This window comes from Phaethon lepturus, unplaced genomic scaffold (genome assembly GCF_000687285.1).
Source record: "Phaethon lepturus isolate BGI_N335 unplaced genomic scaffold, ASM68728v1 scaffold33171, whole genome shotgun sequence".
Lineage (NCBI taxonomy): Eukaryota > Metazoa > Chordata > Aves > Phaethontiformes > Phaethontidae > Phaethon > Phaethon lepturus.
In genome coordinates, this window is record NW_010517516.1 from 4,994 (window position 1) to 17,834 (window position 12,841).

The window sequence follows — 12,841 nt, forward strand, 5'->3', positions numbered from 1 at the left end:
AATTCTTCCAAAATTTTCTTTTGTGGTGAGTCATCCCTGGGGACAGATCGTAGAAAGAAATCAATCTTCACTGGGAGAAAGAAAGGAGATATGTTAAAATACGTTAAAAAAAACATTGAAAATGTTGTCCCAGACAAACTTAGTACAACAACATCTGTGTGAACTGCTTGAAATCACAGAAAAGGAGACAAAAAACCTATGGTGCAGAGTGTCAACCACCTTATCATGTAGCAGTGAGCTATATGAACTTTTTTGTGCAGCTACTGATTGCTCTCATCTGTTTTATCTGTGCTTCAGACACTGGAGCCTATTCAGCAGTTACTGCAGAGCGAGGGCTCAGGCAGGTGTCACATCCCCAGCATTGCATCTCCAGCCACAAGCCTCCAAAAGTGAGGACTTAGATGGTCCCTTCTCCCCTGTGCCGTGACTCGGATTTGAACCGAGGTTGCTGCGGCCACAACGCAGAGTACTAACCACTATACGATCACGGCAAGCTACAAAGGACATGTCCAGTGTCTCACTGTTTTCTGTCCCCTCTAGCAGAGCTGCGCAAGCATTGCCACCTAGCACAGACATCTGGGTGCTGGGTGCAGTGCTGGGCTCCCCAGTGCAAGAGAGACATGGACAAACTGGAGAGAGTCCACTGAAAGGCCACTAAGATGATGAAAGGCTTGGAGCTTGGAGAGGGTGAGAGAGCTTTTTATGCTCAAGAGCAGGCTTAGGGGGGGATCTTATCAATGTGCATAAGTACCTGACAGGAGGGTAAAGAGGATGGAGGCAGGCTCTTTTCTGTTGTATGCAGTGACAGGGCAGAAGGCAATGGGCACAAATTGAGATTTCTTTTAAATCTAAGAAAAATTTCTTTACTGTGAGGGTGGTCAAACACTTGACCAGGTTGCCTGGAGACGTTGTGGAGCCTCCATTTTTGGAGATACTCAATCCCAACCGGTCATGGTCCTCGGCAACCAGCTGTGGCTAACCCTACTTAAGCCACAGTGGGACTAGAGATTTCCAGAGCAGCTGGCCAGCCTCAGTGATCCTGATTCTCAGGAAAGCAAACAAAAAAACCCCACTCAGACCTGCCAACCAAAATAAAATGTCAGTGCTTGCAAATTATTATTTTTTTAACATTTCTGTAATGTATATCTGTGCTTAACAGCACAGGCTCAACAGCAGAGGGAGTTCATGAGTGCCAAAGAATGGGATACTGAAAGCTTGACAACCTTCCCTGTCAACATCCGCAAAGCCTGTGTGAGTGGAGAAGTAAGCAATAGCTAGAGGTTGAGCATCTTAGTTGGTACAAAAACATTTAGGACACCTTTAAGTGTCTTCTCCCATCTTTTCAGAATTGACAAAGGCTTTGTAACATGGATCTTTCTCAGTGCGTGTATGTGTTATATTTTTGCTGGGAGTTAGAGGTGCCAAGTCATGGGTATGAATGGTTAAATGTACAGATTAGCAAGATTCCCTGGAATTTTCTAGCTTCTTTTTTTGCCAAGGTGAATGAATATAGATTACATTGTTTCAGCCAAACTCCCCGTGATTATGAAAAAAGGAGCTGGTTAAATTTTCTTCTACTAACCACAAATAAATAAAAAGATGTCAGTTTGCCAGTCTATTCAGACTATGCTCTTTCTTCTTTCCTCTTTTTTTTAATAATTCCACCCAATGTGGTTAGTTGTATGTGCTGGCATAATAACAGGAATATCCACAATTGTGCTGCAAATTAATTCCATTTCTAGGAGTTTATCTTGTCCCAGTATTTGCAGTGCCTTGGATTTGATCCAAAGGTCTAAATTATTTTAATAGTGCACAAGGCCACATTTCTGCACTTAAACATGTATGTACAGCTTTTTTTGCATTGATTTGTAAGATTCTATGTGCTAAATGACTTTTACATCTGTAGTACTCATGCACGGTCTCGTGTTGATTAAATGCCTATCTACTTCATATATAAGGCCTACTAGAATCCCAGTAATCTATTTCTCTGTCACTTTCACCCTGCTTACTTCTCTTTTATTGAAACCAAACCAGATTATTGTCAGAGAACCTAGTGCAAAGCTACTGATTGCATGATGCTGTGTGTCATTCAGGAAAAAAAGTGATTTTTAAAACATTGTAAACTCCAAAGCATGTTTGCAACTTTAGTAAGTATGCCTCTGCCTCTGATTCAGCTTGTGCATTTGTAACTATTAAACCTGACTAGTTGGTATTGGTACCAAGAAAAAAACTTGTCGCATTAGACTGTGTCAGCATGTCTGAATACAAAACATGAGCCTCTGGAGATTCTTTGATTTGATAGCATGTCAGTTATGTTTCTTTAATTGACTGTGGTTGCTAAAATTTAGCTAAGAGCTTGATTAATTTGGAAATTGGGAATCTTGGCCTAGTGGTACTGAATACAAGTAGAACTCCTTGCAATAATCCTGGCACACTGTGTTTGAAGTATTTCCCCCATTTAAAAATGATCCAGGAGACGGTGGTTGGGCCTAACTTGGTAGCAGAAGCAGAAGAAATGTAGCTATGCTCACAGATGGTAAGGTTGCCTTACGTTCAAGCAGACAATGTCAACATCAAGGAAAAGAAGGCTCCAGAATAAGATAAAACCCAGTGGCAAGTGGATTTGAACTAAAAGCATGTCATCTTTTCTGTGTTCAAGGTGATTGCAATTTGGAGACAGCAGGACCTCTCAGGCATATAAGCATCCTAACTTACAGTGGCAGAACAGACCTCTGCCCCAAGATATCTAAAAGGCCATTTGTAGTACAATTTTTTGTATTGCAGGAAATGTTAGTGCTACAGTCCAGACTATGCTATTGCTTCCAGTAAAATCCTGTCACCCTGATATGTCTTCCCCTTCTGTTACTGCCTTTCTTTCCTTGTGTATTGTGACTTAAATTTTTACTGGCCTGAATTTCAGAAAAAAAGAAGTGAACCTCCTTAAGGTGTGTGTGTTTCAAGGCAAACTCTTTGATAAACTAAGTTCCATTGCAATCATCCTGATGACATGGTACCATTAACTGAGCCTGAAAAGTCCCTGTGGTTGAACTAAACACTTGCAACACAGTGTTATCTTTGCAACTGGGTAAAACATAGAAATTGAGCTTCTTATTATACTTATTTTTTTAGTTGTCTGAGTTATTATGTGTGGATAAATTATATGAGATTTCAATGCAGCATACAGAATGCCTAGGATATGTATGCAATGTAATATTAAACAGTAAAAATATTTGGTTTTGAAGTGCATTAGTGTTTTTTCAATAGAGTTTTAAAAAAACACATCCTTTTTCAAAACCCAAGGTTGATGAAGGACATCTCACTATTTATAATCACTTTTTAAGTTAATTTCTCATCTTATGTTAGTACTGGCTTAATGTAAGAGCTAGTGAATGTTTTTTACTTAGACATGGATTTTCATAGGGTCTAAACAATACACGATAATGAGCCTGCCTTTAAGTAAACCTGGTTGGCAAATACAGCATACGTGAGCCTGAGGAAATCCGTAAAGCATCCTGTGATCCTGTTCAGTTGGAATTCTTCTGGTGCAGAAACTTGCCTCACATCACGCTGAGAAGAAACCAGAGGGGAACAGTGACAGTGGACTGAAAGCTAATAGCTATCCCATCCAGCTATGTTTCAGTCTGCCTGGCACACATAACCCAAAACTGGTCTTCATTTATGACCAGTATTTGTTTTACTTTTTATTTTTTAAAGTTGTTCTAGCTCCAAGGCAATTTAGAGGTGACATATCCCTCTGTAATGGGCATGTCAGACCACAACAGACCATTGTTTGGAGACTCCTGGTTTGAAATCCTATGCTCAGATTTGATGTAGATGCACGGATAGATACAGTCAAGGCCATCTGTTTAAATGAACAGCAAAGTCCCACTTGCAAAATTCTCAGACTTTCGGGTGCTATAGTGCAGAGGAGCCAAGCAAATGTAGATTGTCCAGACAGTACTGTACTGCATCTCTTCAGAAGAAACTTTTCCATCAAGTAACTAATGCAATGGTGGAAAAATTTTGTGGGAGCCACATTTAACTTGATTTACAGCTTGTTTTATGGAAAGGATAACTGTGCAAAGGAAATGTTCACACACCTCTTATGCAATGGCTGCTTAATGTTGTATGTAGAGGACTGACAAAAATATTCAGAGCAGCTGTAATAATGAAATACTCATCAGGTCATTCCAATCACATAATCAAACTGTATCTGATCATGTATTTAAATGTCTTTCAAATTAGGAAAATGGTTTCAAAACCAATTGCTTAAATAACACATTGTTGATAAAACGAAAATTAATTGGGAATGCATTAGGATGTCAGAGATTCAGCTTTCACAAAACAAACTCTACATGACACCCAGAACGTTTTTAAATAAAGTTTAGGTTTTGGTTTTGGAAATAAACAGGTCTCCATGACTTGTTGCAATATGAAAATTTCTCTCAACAGAATTATGTAACAAGGAATTAAATAAACTTTCAATCGCACATCTGCAGCCAAACTGCTTGTTATCTACACTTTGGACTAGGCAGCATTGTCCCCTTTAGCATCAGCCAGCAACCTCTCTCTTGCGTGCATCCCAAGCTCCTCCTGTGCTTCTTCAGCTTGAAAGACGTTGTTAGTATCCTGAAATCTTCATCATAATGACTAGTTGTGCCACTTCCTCTAATACATAATAGTCATTGGCAGCACAGCATAATCCTTCTAGCAACACATTGCTACTATCCCATGCCTAGCAAACACCAGAGGTGCTTAGATCAGAATTGGTACCCTTCTCTGCTGGGGCATCTGCTTTCCTGCCCTGATGGATATTTATGAGAAAGCCACATGATACATGTGTTTGCCTACCATCGCCAGCTCATAGCACCTATGGCTGGAGTAACTGTTCACAAATATTGCTGTTACAGTTCAGCATTTATCTTCAGCTATCAAGCTGTCCTCATTGCTGTTGCAGGAAAAATGCTACCAATGCCACACACAAGAGGACAAAAATATTTCTATAAGGGAACCCATAGAGATTCCTTTTTGTCTCCTTAAAGACTCCCCTGCTTTCAGCTGCTGCCTGTAGGCCCTGATTTCCAGTGTAAAATCATGTCACAACACAATTAACAAGAGATGAATAAAAGCTAAGACAGTCCATAAACAGTTCAGTTATGTGGACTGTTGTGCAAATTGATCAAATATTTGTATAATTTTGCTGAAACTTGACATGGTACTTCACCTTCTCTAAAGGTGCTTTCAGATTTCTTCTCTGAGCTTTTTTAGGGATATTTCCACTCCTGATACCAATTTTTTTTTTTCAGAGAAATGTGACATTGGTACCACCAGATCTGCTGTTACTCAGAATATCACTTGCTCAAATCGATGTACATCATCTATACAGGACTACTCTTTCTGTTGTTTGGCTACCAACAACTCTTTTCTTCTCTTCTGTCTTCAATGTTTCCTTCAGATTTTATGATGTTTTATTGCTGAAAACACCCTCACAAGCATAGGGGATGGTATATTATAAATATATCACAAATTCATTCTGTATAATGCTGACAACATGAACTTCAGCATTAGCCTAGCAAAATGCTATTATTGCCAGTGAGTTAACAGCAGTGTACCAGAGGGCCCATGAGAGCTCAAGTACATTTCCTTGTTGATATCATCCCATTGGCAACTGGCAGGTGTTGACTACACACATGCTAGTGCTTGTCCTGCTTCTGTAATGTTTTTTGGATTGCAATGAGAAGATACCACAATTTTTGTTTTCTTTTTTCATGTACCATCTTGTATCTCTGGGGATAGCTTTTGTGAATTCAGTAGTGACCCTTATACTGGCTGCATTTAGAGCTCCCTAAGCACCAGCTCAACAACCTACGGTATAAACCCCACATAAACGCATTTTCTATTCTGTAATAAAAGCAGTAGATTTTAAAACTTATTCTAATGTCAGTTAATTAATGTTAAAATAAGGAGGTTCAGATGACTGTAGTCATATTTTGTTGTGCTAATTGCCTCTTGAATATGCTATTTGGGGTAAGGAAAGTGCTGCTTAGCGGATGACAAAACGAGAGCCACTGTTAGTAGGAGCCCCTTCAAACTCTGGAGGTAGCAGAAATTTCTAGTGCTTTCAGTCCTAAAGTAAGAAAGACATTACACTCCATGACGAGGTCTTCTATTGTATCTACTGAATGCAAAATAAACAAACAAACAAAAACCCCCAAACAAATCCCACACATATATTGTTAAAAAATTCCACAATCATTTAATATGCTACATGCAGCATCAAAGTGATTAAGATCCCATATTCATAATGTTTTGTTACGTTGCAAAATTGCAGAGTATAAAAACTATCTGGCTTCGATTTGCATGGTAATTAAGATTTACCTGGCAGGAGTTCATAAGGAACAGGCACAATAATGTCAATCTTCTGGCTTCCTTGAGAAATCTAATCTGTGACCCCTCGCTCTGTCTTCAACTGGTCTGAAAAAGATTTTCATACACTGAATACATATTTTTGGAGTACTTTTATAAAAGTACAATTGCTCAAGCAATTGGTTGGTTGATATCTGTGAAATAACAAAACGTTAAGCAATTACCATGTTAAAAATCAGTCCAGGAGCTGGATAATATCATGATCTAAACCTCAGAACTGAATTAAGGGCATTGATTAACACCATCTGATCCCAGAAATTGACTCACACTGTTAAAATCGATGCAGTGGCTATTAAATGATTGTTTAAACAGCTGACAATTATTTAATAATGATTTCACCAGTTATGTCTGTATTTTGAATATTTGAAGGATTCAGATTTCTCACTGATATGATCTGATTTGTTTCACTGAGAGTCTACCCTTAATAGTACTTTTTTGTCAAAAAATATATACTGGGGCCAAAAGAAAAGTGGCAAGATTTTCTCTGTAAGCGGAAATGCTGTTTACCAAACCTTTCCTCACCGTGTTTCTCAGTATCTTCCCCTTTTTGATGTACATGAGAATCATAATAAACATGTGATGGGGGGACAGTTTTTGTAAGGTTTGGGCCTGTAAAGTCATTGCAGTTTCACACGCTGTTCTGTTTGTAATTGCACTAGGTTTACTGCTGCCACCTCCCATCTGTTAATCACTGCTACATTCACCAGAAGTTATAACCAGTTCACATCTGCCAGCATAACCAGTTCACCTTCTAAGGGGGCTCTCGGGATGATATATCTTCCCTAAACAACTTTCATGGTAGGAAAGACTGATTATGAGCGAGATACAAAAACTTGGTTTTGGAGGACAGTGACAGGGAACAATAATATTAAGCTAGCTCAGTAGTGCCAGAACATCATGGCTGATATCTCACCTGGCTGTAAGATGAAAGGGAGTGGGAAAATTGGCTGTAGGCTTGCATCAGCTGACCACAGTAGGCATGTCATTCAGGCTATATGTAATTAGGTTTTCCATCTGTAAAAAGTCTCTCAAACGTACTGTGAGAATTTCATTTGTTAATGTTGGCAAATCTCTGTTTCTCAGATATGATATTGTCTGTTATCTAGATATTAATTATTATGACATTATGGTAGGATTATGGTTATATATGATCATGAATATTATGATATTATGATGTCTAGATATTAATTAGATTATATAAATGATACATCAGTGCCATTTCAAAATCAGATATATTCCTAAGCATAATTTAAGAACTCCTTTTATGAAGCATTAGTAGCAATTACAGCTACTACAGGATCCCAATATTTATGCAATCAAGTAATTATCAAACAAATTATTACATGAGCTGTCTGAAACGAATATAACCTGAAAAGGTTCAAGTCACCCTGAGGCAATTAATCTCTTCTTCTGCAATGACCAGAACCTATCAAACATGACCTTATCTTCCATTCATTTTGCAGTTCACTATCAGTGTCCTCAGTCTACAGCGCATTCATTGCTGTGGTATTTTGTGAGGAGGGCAAAGCACTGAGAGCCCAGAAATCTGACTTCTGTTCTCTTTTCTCTCCCAGTCCTGTCTCTCCTAGTCTCCCATCTAACTATAAGTCCTTATTTTTCATGGCTGATAGAAAAGTGCTTTGCAAATCATGGATGAAACACATGAAAGAAGGCCACCCACAACATGTGGCTAATTTTAACACCAGTACGTATAACACTGTCCTAAATGTGGCTCCAACTCAAATGCCTAACCGCAGTCTTAACAATGATAATTGGTTGGAAGGATTTAAAGCCTTCATAAGTATTAACCAACACAGTTTCACAGTTTTTCTGAGATGTTTAATAAGTTGAAGCAGAACGAGGTAACTGCCATGCCTGTCATGACATAAATTTTTACGATGACTCAAATGACAGAATTGGTCCTGATTTTAGACCTCACTTTGACTAAAAGTGTAGCACGGTGACATTATTATTACTGTCAAACACAGAGCATGGGGCTTTTTTCTGTATTACTAGATTACACAAATGTGCTTACACTTAGTTATGCTCCATGAAAACCGTTCCAAATTATTTATCTGTTAAGAATCAATACCTTGTTTTATGTAATTTTTACTTACTATGTCTAGTTAGGCAATGTTTTTTTTCCCAAAAATCTTAAACAACTTAATATTTAACTGAGCATTTTCACTGGGTAAAACAAGGTCCCTCTGCTGGATCTGCAGAAAAGAGTATGGATCTGCCTAGGTCCTGTGGATGAAGGCTGGGCATTGACTGGGGCTCTGCCGTTCGTTTTAGAAAAGTGGATTTTCTTTTTGATCTTGCTTGTTAAAAGCACCACTTTTAAGGGTGTCCCTTTTAAGGGACAGGAGTCAAAGCTTTATCTATAAGAAGTGTTGAACCATTGGGAAAGACCACTGGCTCCAAAGGACAAAGAGGCCTTTCCTGGGACTAGTGTTTTTCACTAGTCATTAGAAAGCCACGCCTTTCTGTGAAAATAAGCTAATATTTTGACTAATAAAAGAAACTATGTTATGCCTTTTCCAACGCTGAGGAGCTTAATTCACTGTCTGCTATACCTCACATCTGTCTTTCCCATGACAGCTGAAAAATTGCTCAGCTGTCTCTTTCAAAAGCGTGGGACCAGTTTAAAAATCATGAGATTTGATAGGAAACCATTAAGACACCAAGAGAGCACATTTTTGAGGGGGCTGTGCAGAAGGAGAGAACAAGCAGATAACCATTTTTTGAAGTTCTCTTTTCTTAATGAAAACTGAGATTCGATAATCATAATTTTATTTGCATATTATTTATTAATTGTAATTATATTATTATAATTATTATTTCATCCTCCATCTCCAAGAGTTGCTTAAGGAAAAACACCAAACATCACAAAAATCAGAATTAAATAGTGACACACAACAACACCACAATTCTTGAAGTCTGCATCAAAGTCCTCATTTTTCAAAGTTTGGTACAAAACAAAACTCAACTATGACAAAACGTGCCCTTACTAAATACTCTTTGGCCTTTTGATCATTGCTGTCCTTGGACTCAGCATATGCTAACCGCTGTGTACAAACCAAGGAGCTTCTAAGATGTGTGACATGTTTCTGTTCCAAGTTGCAAAGTTTCATAGATGCTTGTAACATTCTGTCCTTACCAGAAACTGTGACCAATTAAGCCTAGAAAGCTCTCTTGGCTAGATCAGCTTGTCTCCAAAACAGACAGAAAGCATGTTCCATATTAAACTGTATTATTTTGCACGTCTAATTTAAGACCCTTTGGGAACTGGTTTTCATCAATCCCACTGCATCTTGCTCCTCTTCCCTGCCTCTTGTAGCAGGCTAATACCCAATAGTTACATATGTAGATCTTTTGGGATTTTATTCATGTGATTTACATGAATTGATATTCTGATATGTATATCAAAATTTGATAATTTTGATATGTATATGCTGAAGAAGTAACAAAACTGAAAGTGAAGAAGGACCAGAACTATCTTTCCACACAACTGTGGAAACTCTTTGCTTTGTTACGTGGCTATAGAAGGATTGTGTGCTTCAGCATAGCTACGTGTTTAGATCTGCATGTTACCTTCTGCTTCGTCATATCTAAATGTACACTGATAATTACTGTAGAAAAGGGCTATTCTTTAACAGGATGGGATTAATAGACTATGCTGCAATTTCCTACGGGAAAAAGCTGCTCAGAATCACAGAATCACAGGGTGGTTGAGCTTGGAAGGGACCTCTGGAGGTCATCTGGTCCAACCTCCTTCTCAAGCAGGCCCACCTACAGAAGGTTCCCCAGGACCATGTCCAGACAGCTTTTGAATATCTTCAGAGATGGAGACTCCACAACCTCCCTGGGCAACCTGTGCCAGTGCTCAGTCACCCTCACAGTGAAAAGGTGAAAATTTTCTAATGATCAGAGGGAACCTCCTGTGTTTCAGTTTGCGCTCACTGCCTCCTGTCCTGTCACTGGGCACCATTGGAAAGAGCCTGGCAGCATCTTCTTTACACCCTCCTTTCAAGTATTTATATACCTTGATAAGATCCTCACTGAGCCTCCTCCTACATGGACGAGACTGGACTGGCCACTGCTTCCTTCTTCGTGCTGTATCTCTGCTCTGGTTAACAGGAAACTATCCCTAGATGTGTTTGCTCATGCAGAGAGAGAGCACAACTCATCTACGAACAGGACATGCCTTTTAATGGGTCAGAGCAGCAACACTATAGACATGATGAAGCCAGATATTTCCACTGTGTTTTTTGGGGAAATGTTTTCACTGACAGAATTAGATGGGGGAAGTCCTAGTAAAAACATTGCCGTGTCTGCTGTTGGAGTTTTTTTGTGGTGTCCACATGGCAACCTGCCAGCAGAATTAGGTAAATCAGAGCTAGCTTTTTTACCTTTAAAGCAACTCTTACTGCCATCACTGAAAAGGCACTAGAGTTAATGTAGGAGACCTCCCAGAAGAGCTTAGGGTTAGCATAGCTGCAGTAAAGGATGGTAAGGTCATCATCTGTTGGAAGTAAGCACTTGTTCTCATGTGTAGTGAGATGATTCCCTTATCAGATCTAGCATTAGCATGCTATGACCAGCCTTTCTTTCAACAGATTGACAATTCTAACACAAAAAGCATACTCAAACGAAGGAATAACATTTTAGAGAAATAAAGAAAGTAACAAATTTCAGCTTGGATTCAGTTCCCTAAGCCTCTAGAACCTATAAAAGTTTGCTTTTTATTTACCATCAAAAGATTCATAATAAAAAAATTTGCATGCAAAATATTGCTTTAAACACTTCTAGCCCCACACTGACTCCTGCACAATGTCACAAGTATCGACCAGCAGATTTCATACTGCTGACTGCTACCTTATGAGCCTGGCAGTCCAGAAAGTTTTCTACCTACTATATATTTCATTTATACTGTTGTCTGTATCGCACCAATTTGGCTATAAGTATACTTATACTGCTCTGAAGGTCTCACTAAGCTGAGGTAAACGGTATCCACTGCTCTCCTCTTGTCTATATGGGATGTTGTAAAAGGCAATCCAGTTGGTCAGGTAGGATTTGTGCTTGCTAAATCCATCCTCCCAATCACTGTGTTCTCCTTCAGTCATCTGGACATGGTTTCCAGGAGGATTCTCTTCCTAACCTTGCCATGGACTGAGTGAAGGCTGACCAGCCTGACATTCCCTAGATCCACCTTGTTGCCCTTTTTGAACAAGTCTGTTCTTCACTTACCTTTTTGAAGTCATCGGCAATCTCTCTGAAACACCATGACACTTTGCAGATGGTACAGTGTCTCACAGGGACATCAGCCAGCACCCACAACATCCTGAGGTACATTTTGTCTGGTCCCATAGAATTATATGTGTCCAACCTGCTTAAGTACTCTTCAACTCAACGCTCCTCTACCCCGGGTAATGCTTCATTCCCCAAGGCCTTGATAGTACGCTTAGGGACCTAGGAGGCCTGAAGACAAACACAACCAGGAAAAATCAAGGCAAAGGAGTCACTGAGTGTCTTAACCTTTTCCATAGAAGACCTTATCGCTGCTTTCCACATCCCTTGATAATTTCAACTGCTGCTAAGTTTGGGCTTTCCTAACTCTATCCTTTTCTGTATCTCAAAAAGTTCCTAGACCTTTGGCATATTGCATAGCTCCTAACAAAAAGACCTGTATGTTATTCCTAATACTGCTTTTGGCTGATCCATTCTTCCTTTCACGCTGGTAACACACAAAGATGAAACAAACTGTTCAGTTCCAGGGTCCAGGGCTACTGCTCAATGTCTCTCAATCCATCCTACACTGCACCTCACATTGACTGCACTTGTCTGCTCAACCAGAACTTACATAATAAAACTTCATATTTGTGTGCCCTGAAGAAATTTGACAGAATTCAGAGAAACTCTGCAACAATAAACATGACTAATATGCCCTCAACTTTATCTTCTGTGTTAGGCAGCTGAGCAAGAGCCATTCTTGCAATGTTGCTTCACCAGCAGCAACACCAAGTCTCTACAACCCTACTGAAAAATCATTTATAATTCACAGTTCCAGCTGTAGGTGGCACTGCTTGATACTATGCCTGTTTTTTGCCTTTTCTGCATTCAGATTTCGTTTGTAGATAGTATGGACAGCCTCTAATCTTTTCACAACTCATGCCTGTGACAGGCAGCTGAGAATATTTTCCTGAGAATGTAATGAAACGACACATGCGCAGAGGATTTTTCAAAGTTATGGGAAGTCCTTGTTGAAACATACTAGGCCTGTTAGGTGAATATATTTTACTATATTTTTCCATCAAATTCTGATGTAGAAAATTCAGTGGATTCCTTTCAACGAGCAAGTATGGCACATGGAGAAATAACTGTAGTATGCCAACTAAGGCACACACAGCAGGAA

The 12,841-nt window shown here is 39.3% G+C and overlaps 1 non-coding gene across 1 annotated transcript; it reads right to left on the reverse strand.

Moving 5' to 3' along the window:
- Positions 1–419: 419 nt before the first annotated feature.
- Positions 420–491, reverse strand: TRNAH-GUG. The gene has a single exon. It is a non-coding gene; the product is annotated as a tRNA-His (tRNA).
- Between the last annotated feature and the right edge of the window lie 12,350 nt (positions 492–12,841).